Below are 16,838 nucleotides of genomic sequence, written 5' to 3'. Positions count from 1 at the left end.
GATACCTTCCTGTTAAGGAAACTCAATGTACTAAGGCATTTTCTCTATAACTTAAAATCTCAGAGAGTTTGCTAGAATGCAAATCTTCTTGACTCCCTATTAAGTTCTCTAACCAATAAACAATTCTATTATTCATGTTTTAATTGAAAATTAACATTTTTTTGTATTTGAGTAATAAAAGAGATATGTGTTATATAAAATATGTATAAATAATGTGTAATTACTATACAAAATATTTATAAATTATTATTGTATCATATTATGGACCCTAAATGATAAGTGTATCTATTGAATTGAAATGCAAAGGAAAACTATATTTTTGAGTTATAATCCTGTATCCTAAACTCTATCACTTATTATCATCTGAAATTTATGCATTTCTATTATGTCCACAAGGGCAAAACAACATACCCCCCCCCCACACACACACAATGCATATACATACATGCAAATAAAACATTACTAATTTCTACTTCAGGCTTATCTATAAACTCCACACATAACTGTTACTAAAGCTTGTTGATTACACTTTTGTAGCTCTCAGATAGGCTCTCTACTCTCCTCTGATCTCTTAACACTTGTCCACATGTCCTCATCTCCTCATACTTATGTTATTACAGATATAAGCTTTTTGGTCTGTTTATCCCAAGTCTCTAGTCACTGGGGTTCACCTTCCGTTTAGCCACCAAAGTAATTTAATTAAAAGTCAGTTTGAAATATGTGATCCTATCACTCAATAAACTTCAATACATCCCTATCATTTTCAGTATCTATACAAAATCCTTTGTTTGACATTTAAAGTCCTCAATTAGCTAGTTCCTCTCTCCCATCATTCCAGACTTATACTTTATACTTCCTCTCCCTATGTATTCTTTGGTTCAGTGACACCAATCTCCTTGTATAACTCCCTTATGACTCTTTATCCCTGAACATGGAGCATTTTCACTGGTTGTCTTTTATGTCTAGAATGCTCTCCTTCCTTATTTCAGCATCTTAGATTCCCTGACTTCCTTTAAGTTACAGATTCAATCTTACCATCTATAGGGAATCTTTCCCAAAATCTCTTTGATTCATGTGACTTCCCTCTACTTATTATTTCTCATTTATCATATACATATATATATACATATATAAAAATATACATATACATGTATATAATATTACATATTGTGTATGGTATATGTATGTTTACATATGGATATAGACAGAGAGATGAAAATAGATAAAGAGATAGGTTATTTGTACTTAGTAGTTTGCATGTTGCCTCATCCATTATATTGAATGGTCCTTGAGGACAGGGCCTATCTTTTGAGTTTAGATTTCCAAGGCCTATCCCAGCATATAAAAATCTGTTAACCCAACTGACTAAATTGTTATAATTCATTGATTTTTCTAATACAATATATTCCTTTGATGTGATATTACTCCTTCATCATTTAAAACATATTTTGCAAAGTAAGTATGAGAAATACAAATGTTTGATAAGCCCACGTTTTCTTTACATTTGGTATCATAGGCCTTTAGTGTAGTGCACTCTATCTCAACTAATCTAGGACTAAACATTTGGTTCTTTCACACACACATAACTGGGAAAACTCTTACTTCTGTACTTTACTCTTAGTAAAGATTCTTAATTGATAAAGACAAGATTCAGTCAGAGGCACTTGATTATACTAAATGCATCAACATTCCCTCCACATTGACAATGAGGTTCATGCACACATTACCATAGCTAGCTCAGTGTTTGGGAGCCTCTGAAGGAAAGTTTGAGAGAGAAGAAGCATTAGACTGACTACCAAACTGAAGATCTACAGAGCTGTTGTGCTGACCTCATTGTTATATGCTTGTGAAACATGAACCAATTACCAGTGCCATGCTAGGAAACTAAATCGCTTCCATTTGAGCTGTCTTAGGAAGACTCTGAGGATCACCTGGAAGGATAAAGTACCAGACACTGAAGTCCTTGCTGAACTGCCAAGCATTCAAACTATGCTTCAGAGAGCACAACTCTGATGAGCCGGCTACGTTGTGGCCATGTTATTTGAATGCAAAATGTACTCTTGCCAAAAACACTGTTTTATGGGGAATTTGCCTGGGACAGGCAATTACATGGTGGCCAGAGGAACCGATACAAGAGCACTCTCAAGGTCTTTCTCAAGAACTTTGGATTTGACTGTGCAACATGGGTGATACTGGCACAGGACCGCTCAGCATGGCATGCCCACATCAGAAAGGGTGCTGTGCTCTTTGAGCAAAGAAGAATTAAGATAGCACAAAGTAAAAACAGAATGTACAAATTTGGGATATCCACCCCAAATATTCAGAGACACTATTTGTGCCCAACCTGTGGTAAAGCATTCCAAGCTCATATTTGTCTGATCAGCCACAGTTGGACACACTGAAACTTCACTTTATCATGGTGATGTCAATTTGGATCTCTTTGAAGATGAAGGACAGCACCCAACCAACGTCTAGCCAAACAAGGAACATTATTTTGTCTCTCATGTAAACAAACAAGTATCTATTTCTCTACTCCATATTAAACACTAAATGTTCTGATTTGTTATGCTGTTTCTTTTTATTTCCCATTTTGCAAAGTCACCCCAAAAAGGAACTGAGTTTCTGACCTTGCTTGGAGAGAGTGTCATACACTCATGTAACTTGGAGGGACACCAAACAGGAAGGAAGGGAAAGAAGACCTCAAATTGTTGCCTCTCATAGTGCAGCAGAAGTCAACTGCTTTGACTTATGACTGCCCTTGCTTTGTTCCTCTTTAATATCAATAATGAATGAAAATGCAGGGGGCGGAGCCAAGATGACGAAGTAGAAAGACACACATACACATAGCTCCGAACCCACAAACCACAGAACGGCTACAGGGGACTAACCCAGGGCGAATTCTGCATCCAGAGACCACGGAATATTGGAGTGAGGGAGATTTCTGTTCCGGAGAGACCTGCAAACCTCTTGCGGGGGTCCTATGCGCCGTGGACTGGGCGCCGGGACGGGGAGCACAGGGCAGCCCTGCGGCGGCCATGACACCGTGAGGAAAAGATCTGAGAGGGCTATGGGGACGGGATCTCCAGCGGCCACGCGGGTCCCCCCACCCACAGAGGGACCTGCAAACCTCTCGGAAAAGGTCCGTCGCGCTGCAGACGCGGAGACCAGCCCGGACCTGCAGCGGCGGATCTGAGAGGGCTCCGGAGGTGGGATCTTCAGCGGTGGCACGGGCCCCCCCACCAACAGGTGACTGACGGGGGTGGGTGAGAGAGTCTCTTTGGCGGGTTGAGAGGGGAGTGGGGTGCCCCCAAGGCTCGGGCCCCCCCGGGAGGTGGGGGCTGAGAGGCGGCTGCGGACAGGGGCTCCCCAAACGGGAAGGAGCCTGGATCCATTGTGGAAGGTCTGTGCATAAACCCCCAGAGGGAACTATGCCTGAGAGGCGGCCCTGCCCCTGACCACCTGAACTTAATTCTCACACTGAATAGCAGCCCTGCCCCCGCCAAAAATCCTAAGGCAGGAAGCAGCATTTGAATCTCAGTCCCCAAACGCTGGCTGGGAGGACCAGGAGGTGAGATGGGTGTGAGGAGAACATTCAGAGGTCAGGTCACTGGTCGGGGAGAATGCCAAGAAAAGGGAAAAGAAATAAAACCATTGAAGGGTATTTTCTCAGAGAAAAGACACTTCCTCCCTTCCTTTCTGATGGGGAGGAACAATGCTTGCCATCAGGCAAAGACACAGAAATCGAGGATTCTGTGTCCCAGCCCACCCAATGGGCTCGGGCCATGGAAGAGCTCAAGAGGAATTTTGAAAACCAAGTTAGAGAGGTGGAGGAAAGACTGGGAAGGGAAATGAGAGGGATGAGGGAGAAGCATGAGAACCAAAAAAATCTTGAAGAAATTGGCACCCTGAGAACTAGCCTAACTCAATTGGCAAGGGAGGTGCAAGGGGCCAATGAGGAAAAGAATGCTTTCAAAAGCAGAATTAACCAAATGGAAAAGGAGATTCAAAAGCTCACTGAAGAAAATAGATCTTTCAAAACTGGAATGGTACAGATGGATGCTAAGGACTTTTCGAGAAAGACAGATATCTCAGAACATACCGCGCAGATTCGAAAAATGGAAGATGACGTGAAATATCTTATTGGAAAAACAACTGACCTGGAAAATAGAATCAGGAGAGACAATGTAAAAATTCTGGGACTACCTGAAAACCATGATCAAAAGAAGAGCCTAGACATCATCTTCCATGAAATTATCAAGGAAAACTGCCCTGAGATTCTAGAACCAGAGGGCAAAATAAATAATCAAGGAATCCGCAGAACACCACATGAAAGAGATCCGAAAAGAGAAACTCCCAGGAGCATTGTGGCCAAATTACAGAATTCCCAGGTGAGAGAGAAAATATTGCAAGCAGCTAGAAAGAAACAATTCAAGTATTGTGGAAATACAATCAGGATAGTACAAGATCTGACACCCTCTACATTGAGAGATAGAAGGGAATGGAATAGGATATTCCAGAAGTCAAAGGAACTAGGACTGAAGCTAAGAATCACCTACCCAGCAAAACTGAGTATAATACTTCAGGAGAAAAAATGGTCTTTCAATGAAATAGAGGACTTTCAAATTTTCCTGATGAAAAGACCAGAGCTGGAAAGAAAATTTGACTTTCTAACACAAGAATGAAGAGAACCATGAAAAGGTAAACAGCAAAGAGAAGTCATAAGGGACTTACTAAAGTTGAACTGTTTACATTCCTACATGGAAAGACAATATTTTTAACTCTTGAAACATTTCAGGATCTGGGTACTGGGTGGGAGCACACACACACACACATGCACACACGCACACATACATAGAGACAGAGTGCACAGAGTGAATTGAAGAGGATGGGATCATATCTTAAAAAAAAAATGAAATCAAGCAGTGAGAGAGAAATATTGGGAGGAGAAAGGGAGAAGTTATATGGGGCAAATTATCTCTCATAAAAGAGGCAAGCAAAAGACTTATTAGTGGTTGGATAAAGAGGGGAGGCAAGAGAAAAACATGAGGTCTACTCTCATCACAATCCACTAAAGGAAGGAATATAATGCACACTCATTTTGATAGGAAAACCTATCTCATAATACAGGAGAGTGGGGGACAGGGGCACAAGCAGGGTGGGGGGGGAGGATAGAGGGGAGGGCATGGGTAGGAGAATGCAATACAAGGTCGACACTCATGGGGAGGGAAAGGACCATAAGAAAATAGAAGTAATGGGGGACAGGATAGGATGGAGGGAAATATAGTTAGTCCTATACAACACAACTAGTATGGAAATCATTTGCAAAACTAAACAGATATGGCCTATATTGAATTGCCTGTCTTCCAAGGGGAAGGGGTGGAGAGGGAGGGAGCTAAAGAAGTTGGAACTCAAAGTGTTAGGACCAAATGTAATGTTCTTACCACTGGGTAACAAGAAATACAGGTTAAGGGGTCAAGAGAGCTATCCGGCCCTACAGGACAAAAGAGAAGATGGAGACAAGGGCAGGGAGGGAGGATAGAGGAGAGAGCAGATAGGTCACAGGGGCAATTAGAAAGCTTGGGTCTGGGGGGGGAGGGGAGAAAAGGGGAGAAAATTTGTAACCCAAAATTGTGTGAAAATAAATGTTAAAAGTTAAATTAAAAAAAAAAACAAAAAAAATAAAAAAAAATAAAGAAAATGCAGCTAACAGATATGAATCTCACTCCAGTGAGGTTAGAGACAGAATGATAACTCTTGGTTGTCACAAGTGATGTGACAAACAGGAGAGAATGTGCAGTGGCAACCCACCCACCAAGTAACTTTCTTCAACTTTTTAAATCTTTAACATCCTCTACATTTTTCATGGGTTTCCAAAATACTTTCTTGTCCACCAAGTGGCCCACAGGTCATATGTTGTACAGGCCTGATTTAGATGATACTGAGCAAACATAAATATAGATCTAAACTTAATAAAATAGTCTATTTATAACCATGGCCACTTGCAATATGAATCTTGAAAAATTGGAGAAAAATTAATTAAATGAATTTTCCATTGTTACTTATAGTAATGTTAAAACCCACAAAATATATTTCAGTGATATGTTAACATATATATAATATTATATTATATTATGTGTTAATGAGTACATATTTTACATAGAGTTCAAACATGATATTATATATACATATATACATAAATGTATACATACATATATGTGTGTTCAGGTGCATATACTCATATAGAAATGCACATCTATTTAAAAGAGAATAGAAGTAGAGAGGAAATATTTTTGAGATACTTGAGGATCTACTCTCTGCTTATTTAATTTTTTTACAGGTTCAATTTAAATAATAAGATGAAAAGAATAACAAGTTGATAGATCATATTCTCTTGAAAAAAGTTTAATAATTTTAGTTGAATAAATAGATTGAAAGAGTTTTAGCACTTTATTTAACCGTAAAGATGCTCTGTTCTAACCCTCAGTTATAAAAGACGAAGGAACTGACATATAGAGAATTGCACCCTTTCAAAGAATTCCACACAATGGTAATCAAAGTCAGATTTTATGATTTTAAATGTAATTGTCTTGACAAAACACAAGAATTATCTTTAACTGGTTACATGATATGTTATTAAATTGTAGTATGCAATGGATTCTCTGGTGACTTGTTATGTATATGTACTAGATGGTGTATTTTCTACAATTTAAATTTGGGGTCATAAAAAGAGGTCTTTTAACTAGTAGAACTTTATAACAAACTTGAAATTCAATCTCATTGATAATATGCTTTAAAACATGGTCTCCTACATCGAGATGTAATAGAAAATTTCTAAAATATTTTCTTCAATTAAATGTGTCCAATATTTTCCTTCTCTATACTTATGGCTTCTTTAGGTGAATTTGTCTTATGTTTCTGATTACTTTGTAATGTCATTAAAGACACTAAACATACTTTCTATTTATGCTTTTATTTTTTCTTTAATTTGTTCATGTAATCCTTTACATTACTTTACAGAGTGAGAAAACAATATGTATTCTCAACCAGTATTAAGATACATAAATTAAATTTATGTAAACAACTGTTTCCAACATACTGTACTTATTTCATATATATTCACCTGTTATATTTCTATCCAAAGATTTGTCAAACTAAAACCACTGAGTTGGTAAATGTGACTATAAATGCATATATATGAATATACATTCATATATCCACATGAAAACTATACCACAGAAAAACTAGCATTGTGTTGTATATGTTCACACACCTGTACATATCCGTATATCCATATAAATGTACACAAACATATATAAATATATACAAATGGTTATATATGCATATGGTATATGTATTGTGTGTATACATACACACACATTTATTGAACATGCCACAGAAAACTATGGTATTGCAAATAGATGCAAGCAAATGGCTTGTTCTCAGGAAAAAAAATGAGTTTCAAATCTTACCTCCTATGATAATTAACTTTGGAAAAATATGTAGTCAATCTCTCTGAACTTTAATAATTTCATCTGTGAAATGGGAATGGAACCTTATAGTAAATAAAAGGGTTCTTTTGAGGACCACTTTAAATGATGTACATAAAGCAACTACCTTTGATATTATTATGATGCTACATGTTATGTGTGATTATCAGATCTGAATCTATCCATTTTGTAAAGGAGATGAGGGGAAATGTAGGAAAGAATAAGGGAAGACATACCCTCTGGGGATTGAAACAGTGAATAAAGACTATAAGTCTCATTAATAGAACTACTTTTCAGGGCTTAATTTGAGAGTAGAGATGAAATAAAGAACAGATTTGCTATATTTTATATGTAAACAGCAAAATAAATTTAAGGCATTTATTTTGAGGAAAGACTATTTACATATGGGGATCAAGAAAGGCTTCACAGAAAACATAGTATGACACTTGCGTTGAAAACAAGATAAGTTTCCCAGTCAAGTAGGAAAAAGGACAACATTCCAAGAGAGAACTGAACCTGTCTGAGTACAGATAGGAGTTGTATTATTTAGCTTGGAGAAAACAAGTATTGGTTTGGTCGAGATGTGATGTAGGCTTAATAAAAATTAGTAATGTGAAATAAAAATGGAAAAGGTAGGTTAGAGACAGGACTTTAAATGTCAGTCTGGGGATTTTAAGTTGAATCTTAAATGTAAATAGATAGACATAATGACTGGGTAGCAGAGTGTCATAGTCTTATCTATACCTTAATGTGATCATCTTAGCAATTATGTGGAGGTTCTGTTAAAGAAAATTTTTCTCATTTCTCTGGTTAAAAGGAATGAGACTTAAGTTAGGATTCTGGGAATGTCAATGGACTGAAAAGGACAGGGGAAAGAGGTGAAATATAAAAACTTAGCAACTGAATGAATATAACAGAAGAGGAATAGGGAGTTGTCATAGAATTACAAAAAAAAAAGATCAGATATTCTGACTTGAAAAGGAACTCAACAACCATAACAGGAAAAAAAAAAGAATTCTCACTATAGAACATCTGACAATTGCTCTTTTAGCCTCTGTTTGAAAATGTCTGATTACTAAACTAGGAAACTGGAAAGATGATAGTACTTTTGCCGGACTAAGTCTAGAGGATAGCCCAGTTTAAGGGCAGAAGATTGCTCATGTGGCACTAAAATAATGTCTAAGGGATAAATAAGAAGAAGAATCTGGTAAGACATGTTTGTCTCCTAGGACCTTAAATTGCTTATCTTCTCCCAAATTGAAAAAGAAGAAGTGGATTAGTTATGAAAGACCAATAGACATAGTCAGTCAATAATCATACTAAATGTCTACTACATGCCAGGCACTGCACTAAGTTGGGAGCTGTAAAGAAAAGTAAAAGAAATTCTGTCCCCTAAAGGAGCTTGAAATCTAAAGAGGAATAAAACGTACAAATGAATGTGTACAAACAAGCTTTTTTATAGGACAGAAGAACAGAGAGGGAGGAAGGAATGAAAAAAGCGGAGGAGAGAGAGAGAGAGGGGGGGGGGGGGGGAGGGAGGGAGGGAGGGAGGACACAGAAAGATGACTGTCTTAAATATTAATGCACAAATCAAGTTGATGTAATTAGATATATACATACTCTCTTATAGACAAGAACTGGTAGCCATAGATAGAAGTTTTTAAGGGATAGATTTTGACTTAAAGCAAGAAAAAGCAACAATCAAAAGCCTAATTGCAAAAACAGACTGGGTTGAACTAGGAAAAAGTGGGTTTTCCCTCACTAGTGGTATTCAACCATGTGCTAGATGACTGTTTTTAAAGGTGGCATTTTTTTCAGGTACAGTCTATAACTGACATCTCCTGAAGTCTCCTGTAATACTGACATTATGATCATTTCTTAATCTCTTATTTCATAGACAGATGTACACATACATACATATATGTATGTTTATATATATATTATATATAAACATACATATACACACACGTATATATATATATATATATATATATATATGTGCTTATGGAATAATGTTGTTTTTTTCCATATAGACTGCCTTCTATTTCATACTATAACTCAACTTGAAAAGTAGAAGATTAGTATGAGGATAAGGTATTATACTCCTCAGATAACTTTCCCAATAGTTGTTTAGGATCATCGAACGCATCTGAAACAGGTATAATCTTCACATTATGTAATGAAATGTGATCACAAGAAAGAACGTTCTTAATCACAAAGCTTTGGTGGTCCAACACAAATTTATTGCAATCTAAAACATATCATTTGAATAACTCAGTGAGTTAGTTTTTTGCATGTATTTTAAATAATACGTACTTGTGATTTCATTGGTTTAGGGAGCTTCCAATGAGAAACACCTTCTATTAATGTAAATTGTCAACCTCCATACAATTCATAGTTTTAAGGGGGTACCTGGGCTTCTGTAAAGTTAAATAAATTATACCAAATCACAAAGGCAGTATATAGCTGAAGTAAAATTTTATCTCCAATTTTACTGTGAACTCAGTTATTTGTATTTTATATCTTTCTTAACTATAAATTTTCAAAAATAAATAAATAAAGTCTGGCTTAACTGTTTTTCTGGAGAAATTTCTACATGGTATCCTATTACACCACACCATTATCTTTTCTATTTTCTGTTTAATCACTAACTCTTCTGGTAGACTAGATGCATTTCAGTACAATGGTTTCCCATTATACTGTCATGGCCATTGCAAGTCCTGAAAATTGAAGGCTAAAAGATTTGTTGAGCATCACACAGCAGTAAATTTCTAAAATGTGACTCAAATTCAGGTGTTCTTGAGTCTAGATTCTACATTGAAACCCCTGAATCACCTAGTTGCCAAATTCTTAGAGTCTGGAGCATATCTTTGAAGGAAAACCAACTCATACTTACTTAGAGAAGCAGAATGTTGTATGAAAACATAAATCAGACTTAGGATTGGACAATTTAGGTAAAAATTCTGCCTTGAAGGAAGACTCACCTATTAAATGGGAATAGTGGTATTTTTAAGACCTACTTCACAGAGTTGTAAGGTTTTAGTGTGATAATATTTGTAAAGAGGTTATTAAATTTAAAAGTGCTGTATGTAAGTGGTTAGTATTAGTACTCATTTAGGATATGATAGAGTGAAAATGCATTTGTGATGTATATTTTTAAACTTTTAGTAATTTTGTGAACTGTGAATTGCTTTCACTTTGTTGGAGCCTTGAAGAAGAGAGAATAAAAGTTAGAACAAAACAGTCATATTACATGCTTAAAGTTCTATGAAATATATTCTTCTGGAAAATGTACCTCCCCAAAAAAGCAAAAAGAAGTGACTGAAGGATGTATGATCTATCTTCTTTCTATCATTTTTATATTGTTTTAAAAGGTTAAATTGTTTTGAAGCTCTTTATATAGAACTCCTGCCTAGTTTCAAACCACCGATTGACCCCTAGTGGGTCTTCCTCAGAATGTAAAACAAAATAACAAATAAAAAGGTAATGGGGCTCATAAATCATGTTGGCTCCCAAGAAAGAAGTATCATCTTTTCACAGTTCAAAGTCCCTCCTTTTCTCATAAAATCTTTCAGAAGTATGAATAAGCAGGTAGCCACAGGAAGTAATGAGAGCAGGTTAGCACACAGAAATACCCCCTGCTGTGTTGTAAGATGAAAAAGGAAGGAGACTCCTGGATCTCAAACTATTTTTTTATTATGATGATCTACTAGTAATTTTTTTGGTCTTTTTATTCTTTGACCTGCTTATGACAGTAATTATGTCATAAAAGAAATTTTACTTAAATTTCAAACAATTAATTTGTTAGAATTACTAAAAAGAGAAAAAGTGTCTCTATCATATTGCATTCCATTGTAGGTAGTTCCTATTACTATTGGCATGCATTTTTTTTAATTTTGCATTTAGCCATGGTATTAGACAAAGAAGCAAGCAGAGAAAAATATTCCTCTTCAAAGTATGCTTATACTGGAAGTTTGGGTAAAAACATATTGATGCACTTATATAACATTCTGTTATTGTTCCTAAGTTCCTCCCACATGATTCTGTAGTTAATTTCTATCCTTTTCATACCTTAATATGAATTCTTTACAACTGTTCAATGATTATCACTGTCTTTTAAGAATTAAAAGTACTGGATCATAGTGTTATCACTTAGACTAAAAAAATTTGGAAGATGAATTAAGAAACATTGTTTTTCAGGTTTAAGTTTTCCTCCTTTGGAAAAAAGTATAGAGAATATTTGAATTTATGGTATCTTATTAAATTGTCTTTAAATAGTTTAGAAATTGTTTTATTAAATTTGTGAATTGGAAGAAAAAGTGCATAGACAAGGGACATTTAAGAGTCAGCAGGCAACTGGTCTAAATTTCACAACCAGTATTAAAAGATGAGTAGGAAATGTCAGTATGAAGACTTATTAATAAAAATTACACTCATAAGACTTGAGCATAGATGATCAAAATCTCTAATGCATGTGAAATGTTGGATCAAGCATCAAACTACAGCAAAGATATCATTCATCACCTAACAGAAAAAATAAAGTGTTTTTTTTTTAAAAGAACTTCCCTCTAATAGCCTTATTTTATATGCAGTATGCTTTTTATTGTTTTGTTTTAGGGACTACAGTTTTCATTTAACCAAAGATTTTTATCAATATTAAAAACACAAAACAGTAAAAAATTGTGCTAAATTCTGTGGTTTTGAAGTTAAGTTCTCTAATACTTCAGAGGATAAAAATATGAATAAAGCCAAATGTATTTAGGTACTTCAAGGAAAAGGTAGGGTTTGAGCGAAATATTGAAAACTGAGTAGGTTTAAGATCAGTAGAAGTAGAGAGAACCATATGCTAGGAGACAGATAGTCCTGCTCCCAGTCTCAAGATATTTTGTAAATTTTTTTTTTTGGGGGGTTAATATGGGAAAACTAAGTACAATATGCATCACAGTGTAGAATATGCTTAAAGACAGTTTGTGAGTGAGAAGTTACATTATGAAAATAATGTCAAAAGAAGATTTTCCTTGGATTGATGGCTTCATATCTATACCTGATTAATGACTGATTATGAATGACTCTATCCTTTCATAACATTATATCAGTTGAGGGCTAGTTGTACTGAATGCAGACAAGGTTAAGAAACAATCATTTCTTTTTCCCCCTCCAAATTTATTTGTATTCAATTTTCAACAATTATTTTCATAAGTTATAAATTTTTTCCTCCTCCCTTCCAATTCTCTCACCAAATCTTCATGCAATCTTATATGCGCTCTACACATGCATTCTTATTAAACACATTTTTGTATTAGTTATGTTGCATAGAAGAATTAAAACCAATAGTAGAAATAATGATTAAAACTAAAAAAACCCTCAATATAACAAAAGAGAAAATAGTCTGCTTTATTCTGCATTCTGACTCCATAGTTCTTGGATATGGATGACACTTTTTCGTCATGAGTCCTTTACAAATGTTTTAGGTGCTTGCATTGCTGTGAAGACCTAATTTTATCAAAAACAGTCTTCTTATATTGTGACTTTTACTATGTATACTGTTTTCCCGGTTTTGCTCACTTAGCGTCAGTTCATATAAATCTTTCTAGGTTTTTTGGAAATCTGTCTGTTCATCATTTCTTATAATAGTATTCCATTACATTCACATACCACAATTTGTTCAACCACTCCCTAATCATGTTCATCCCCTCGATTTCCAGTTCTTGGCCATCACAAAAAAGAGCTGCTATAGATAATTTTATAAGCGTAGGTCCTTTTTTCATTTTTTATAATCTCTTTGGGATACAGTCGTAGAAATGATATTGCTGTGTCAAAGGGTATGCATATTTTTACAGCCTTTTGGGCCTACTTCCAAATTGCTCTCCAGAATGAATGGATCAACTCACCCTTCCACCAATAACGAATTAATGTTCCAACTCTTTCACATCATCTCCAACATTTAACATTTTCCTGTTTTGTCATGTTAGTCAATCTCATAGGAGCAATGGGGTAGCTCAGTTGTTTTGATTTGCATCTCTGTAATTAATAGTGATTTAAAGCATTTTTTCATATGAATATAGGTAGCTATAATTTCTTCCTCTGAAAACTGACTGTTCATGTCCTCTGACCATTTATCAATTAGGGAATGACTTGTTTTCTTGTAAATGTGATTCACTTCTCCATATTTTCTTGAAATGAGGCCTTAATCACAAACATTAATTGTAAAAATTCTTTCCCAGTTTTCTGTTTCCCTACTAATATTGTTTGCATTGCCTTTGGTTGTGCAAAAACTTTTCAATTTTGTATAATCAAAGTTATCCATTTTGGATTTCATAATATTTTCTATCTTTTTTTTAGTCATAAATTCCTCCGTTCTCCATAAAGCTCATGCATAAAGTATTCTTTGCTCCTGTAATTTATTTTTAGTATCAGCTTTTAGACCTAGCCTGTGTAACCATTTGGACTTTATTCTGGAACATGGTGTCAGGCATTGGTTTATGCCCAGTTTCTGCCACACTCTTTTCCAGTTTTTCCAGCAATTTTTTCTCAAATAGTGAGTTCTTATACCATATGCTGGGGTCCCTGGGTTTGTCAAGCAGTACACTGCTATAGTGATTCACTACTGTGTCTTCTGTACCTAACCTATTCCACTGCTCTATCCCTCTATTTTTTAGTCAGTACCAAGTAGTTCTGATGATTGTTGCTTTTTAATACAATTTAAGATCTGGTAAAGCTAGTCCACCTTTCCTAGAATCTTTTTTCATTAATTCCCTTGATATTCTGTAAGTTTTGTTCTTTCAGATGAATTTTTATTTTTTTTCCACCTCTATAAAATAGTTTTTTGATAGTTTGATTGGTGTGGCACTGAATAAGTAAATTAATTTAGGTAGAAATGTCATTTTTATTATTTGCTTGGCCTACCCAAGAGCAACTGATACTTTTCCTCCCAATTATTTAGACTGACTTTATTTGTGTGAAAAGTAATCAGTAATTGTGTCCATGTAATCCATGGGTTTGTTTTGGCACATAGACTCCCAAATGTTTCATAGTGTCTACAGTAACATTATGTGGATTTTTCTTTCTATCTCTTGCTGTTGGCCTTTGTTCATAATAATGGATATGATTAATGTGGGTTTATATCTATTGAACAACTTTACTAAAGTTGTTTATTATATGAAGTAGTTTTTTACTTGATACTCTAGAATTCTCTAAGTATATCATCTTATCATCTGCAGAGTGAAAACTTAATTTCTTCTTTGCTTATTCTAATTCCTTCTATTTCTTTTTCTTCTCTTATTGCTAATGCTAACATTTCTACTACCATATTGAATAACAGTGGTGATAATGGGTGTCCTTGTTTTCTAGCTCATCCCCTTTACATGTAATGCTTGCTAATGGTTTTAGGTTGATACTACTTATTTTAAGAAATGCTCCATTTATTCCTATGCTCTCCAATGTTGTGAATGGGTGTTGTATTTTGTCAAAAGCTTTTTCTTCATATCTTAAGATAATCATATGGTTTCTGTTAGTTTTATTGTTGATATGATCAATTATGCTGATAGTTTTCCGAATATTAAGCCAGCCCTGAATTCCTGGTATAATTACTACCTGGTCAAAGTATATTATTTTCTTGATAAGTGTCTGTAATCTTTTTGCTAATAAATTATTTAAAAGCTTGACATCTCTGTTCTTTTGGGAAATTGGTCTATAATTTTTCTCTCTTTCTTTTGGCTTGTTCCAGTTTAGGTGCCATACCACATCTGTATCATAAAGAGAATGTGGTAGGACTCCTTCTTTGCCAATTTTCTCAAATAGTCTCTGTAGTATTGGAATGAATTGTTCCTTGAATGTTTGATAGAATTCATTTGTAAATCCATCTGACCCTGGACATTTTTTCCAGGGAGTTCATTGATATCTTGTTCAATTTCTTTTTCAGAGATGGGATAGTTCAAATATTTTACATCCTCTTTTGTTAATCTGGGCAATTTATATTTTTGTAAATATTCATCCATTTCATGAAGATTGTCACATTCATGGGCAAAAAGTTGGGCAAAATTATTTCTTATTATTGTTCTAATTTCCTTTTCATTGGAGGCAAATTCGCCCTTTTTGTTTTTGATGTGGTAATTTGGATTTCTTTTTTTTATATCAGATTGGCCAAAGGTTTTTCACCTTTATTGATTTTTTTCATAAAGCCAACTCTTAATTTCATTTATTAGTGCAATAGTTTTCTGAATTTCAATTCTCTTTATCTTTCTTTTGGTTTTCATTGTTTCTAATTTGGTATTTGAACGGAGATTTTCAATTTGCTCTTTTTCTAGCTTTTTCAGTTGCATGCCTAATTCACTGATCTCCTCTTTCTTTATTTTATTCATGTAAGCATTTAGAGACATTAAGCTTCCCCTAAGAACTGCTTTCACTGCATTCCATAAGTTTTCATATGTTGTGTCATTATCATCATTCTCTTAGATAAAGTTATTGTTCCATGATTTGGTGTCTGACCCACTCGTTTTTAGGATTTGCATAGCCTTTTGTTACATATGTTTTTTTTATTGCATCATGATCTGAAAAGGATGCATTGACTGTCTCTGCCTTTATGTGATGGATTGTGACGTTTTTATGCCCTAATACATGGTCAATTTTGCTTATATACCATCTACCACTGAGAAAATATATATTCCTTCTTATCCCATTCAGTTATCTCTAGAGGTCTATATTTTCTAATGTTTACAGAATTCTATTCACCTCCTTAATGACATTCTTGTTTATTTTAAAGTTAAATTTATGAAGTTTAAAGAGGGAAAGCTTGAGGTGTCCCACTAGTATAATTTTGCTGTCTCTTTCTTCCTGTGACTCCCTTAAATTCTCCTTTAAGAATTCGGATGCTATACCACTTATATGATTTAGTAATGATCGTACTTCATTGTCTATGGTGCCTTTAAGAAAGATACAGTTATATGTAGTTATATATTGCTGCGTCTGTGCTGGTGCCTCCCACGTGCTCTGCACTGCTCCACCCAGGTGTAACAGATCCTTTCTATTAATCTTTTGGGCTGTACTGGGTTTGATATCTGCCACACTCTGTCCCATAGTGCATTACACCCCTCTAAAATTCATCCAAATTCATTTCTTAAAGGTATCTGAAGGAACATTTGGATGGGCACAGGTGAGTCTGACATCTTAGCTCTACCGCCCAAGACAGTCATTTATTAATTTTTTTTTTAATATGCCAATAGTTTGAGATACAAGTATAAGAAAAAAGACATACCCTATCCTCAAGTAGCTTATACTGTAATGGAGTGAAAGAACACTTCAAAAGTGACCTGGCAAGGGGGAGGGTAGAAAATAACCCTTGAGTGCACTAAA

Source organism: Notamacropus eugenii, chromosome 4 (assembly GCF_028372415.1).
Source record: "Notamacropus eugenii isolate mMacEug1 chromosome 4, mMacEug1.pri_v2, whole genome shotgun sequence".
NCBI lineage: Eukaryota > Metazoa > Chordata > Mammalia > Diprotodontia > Macropodidae > Notamacropus > Notamacropus eugenii.
Note: the sequence above shows the minus strand (reverse complement) of the source record.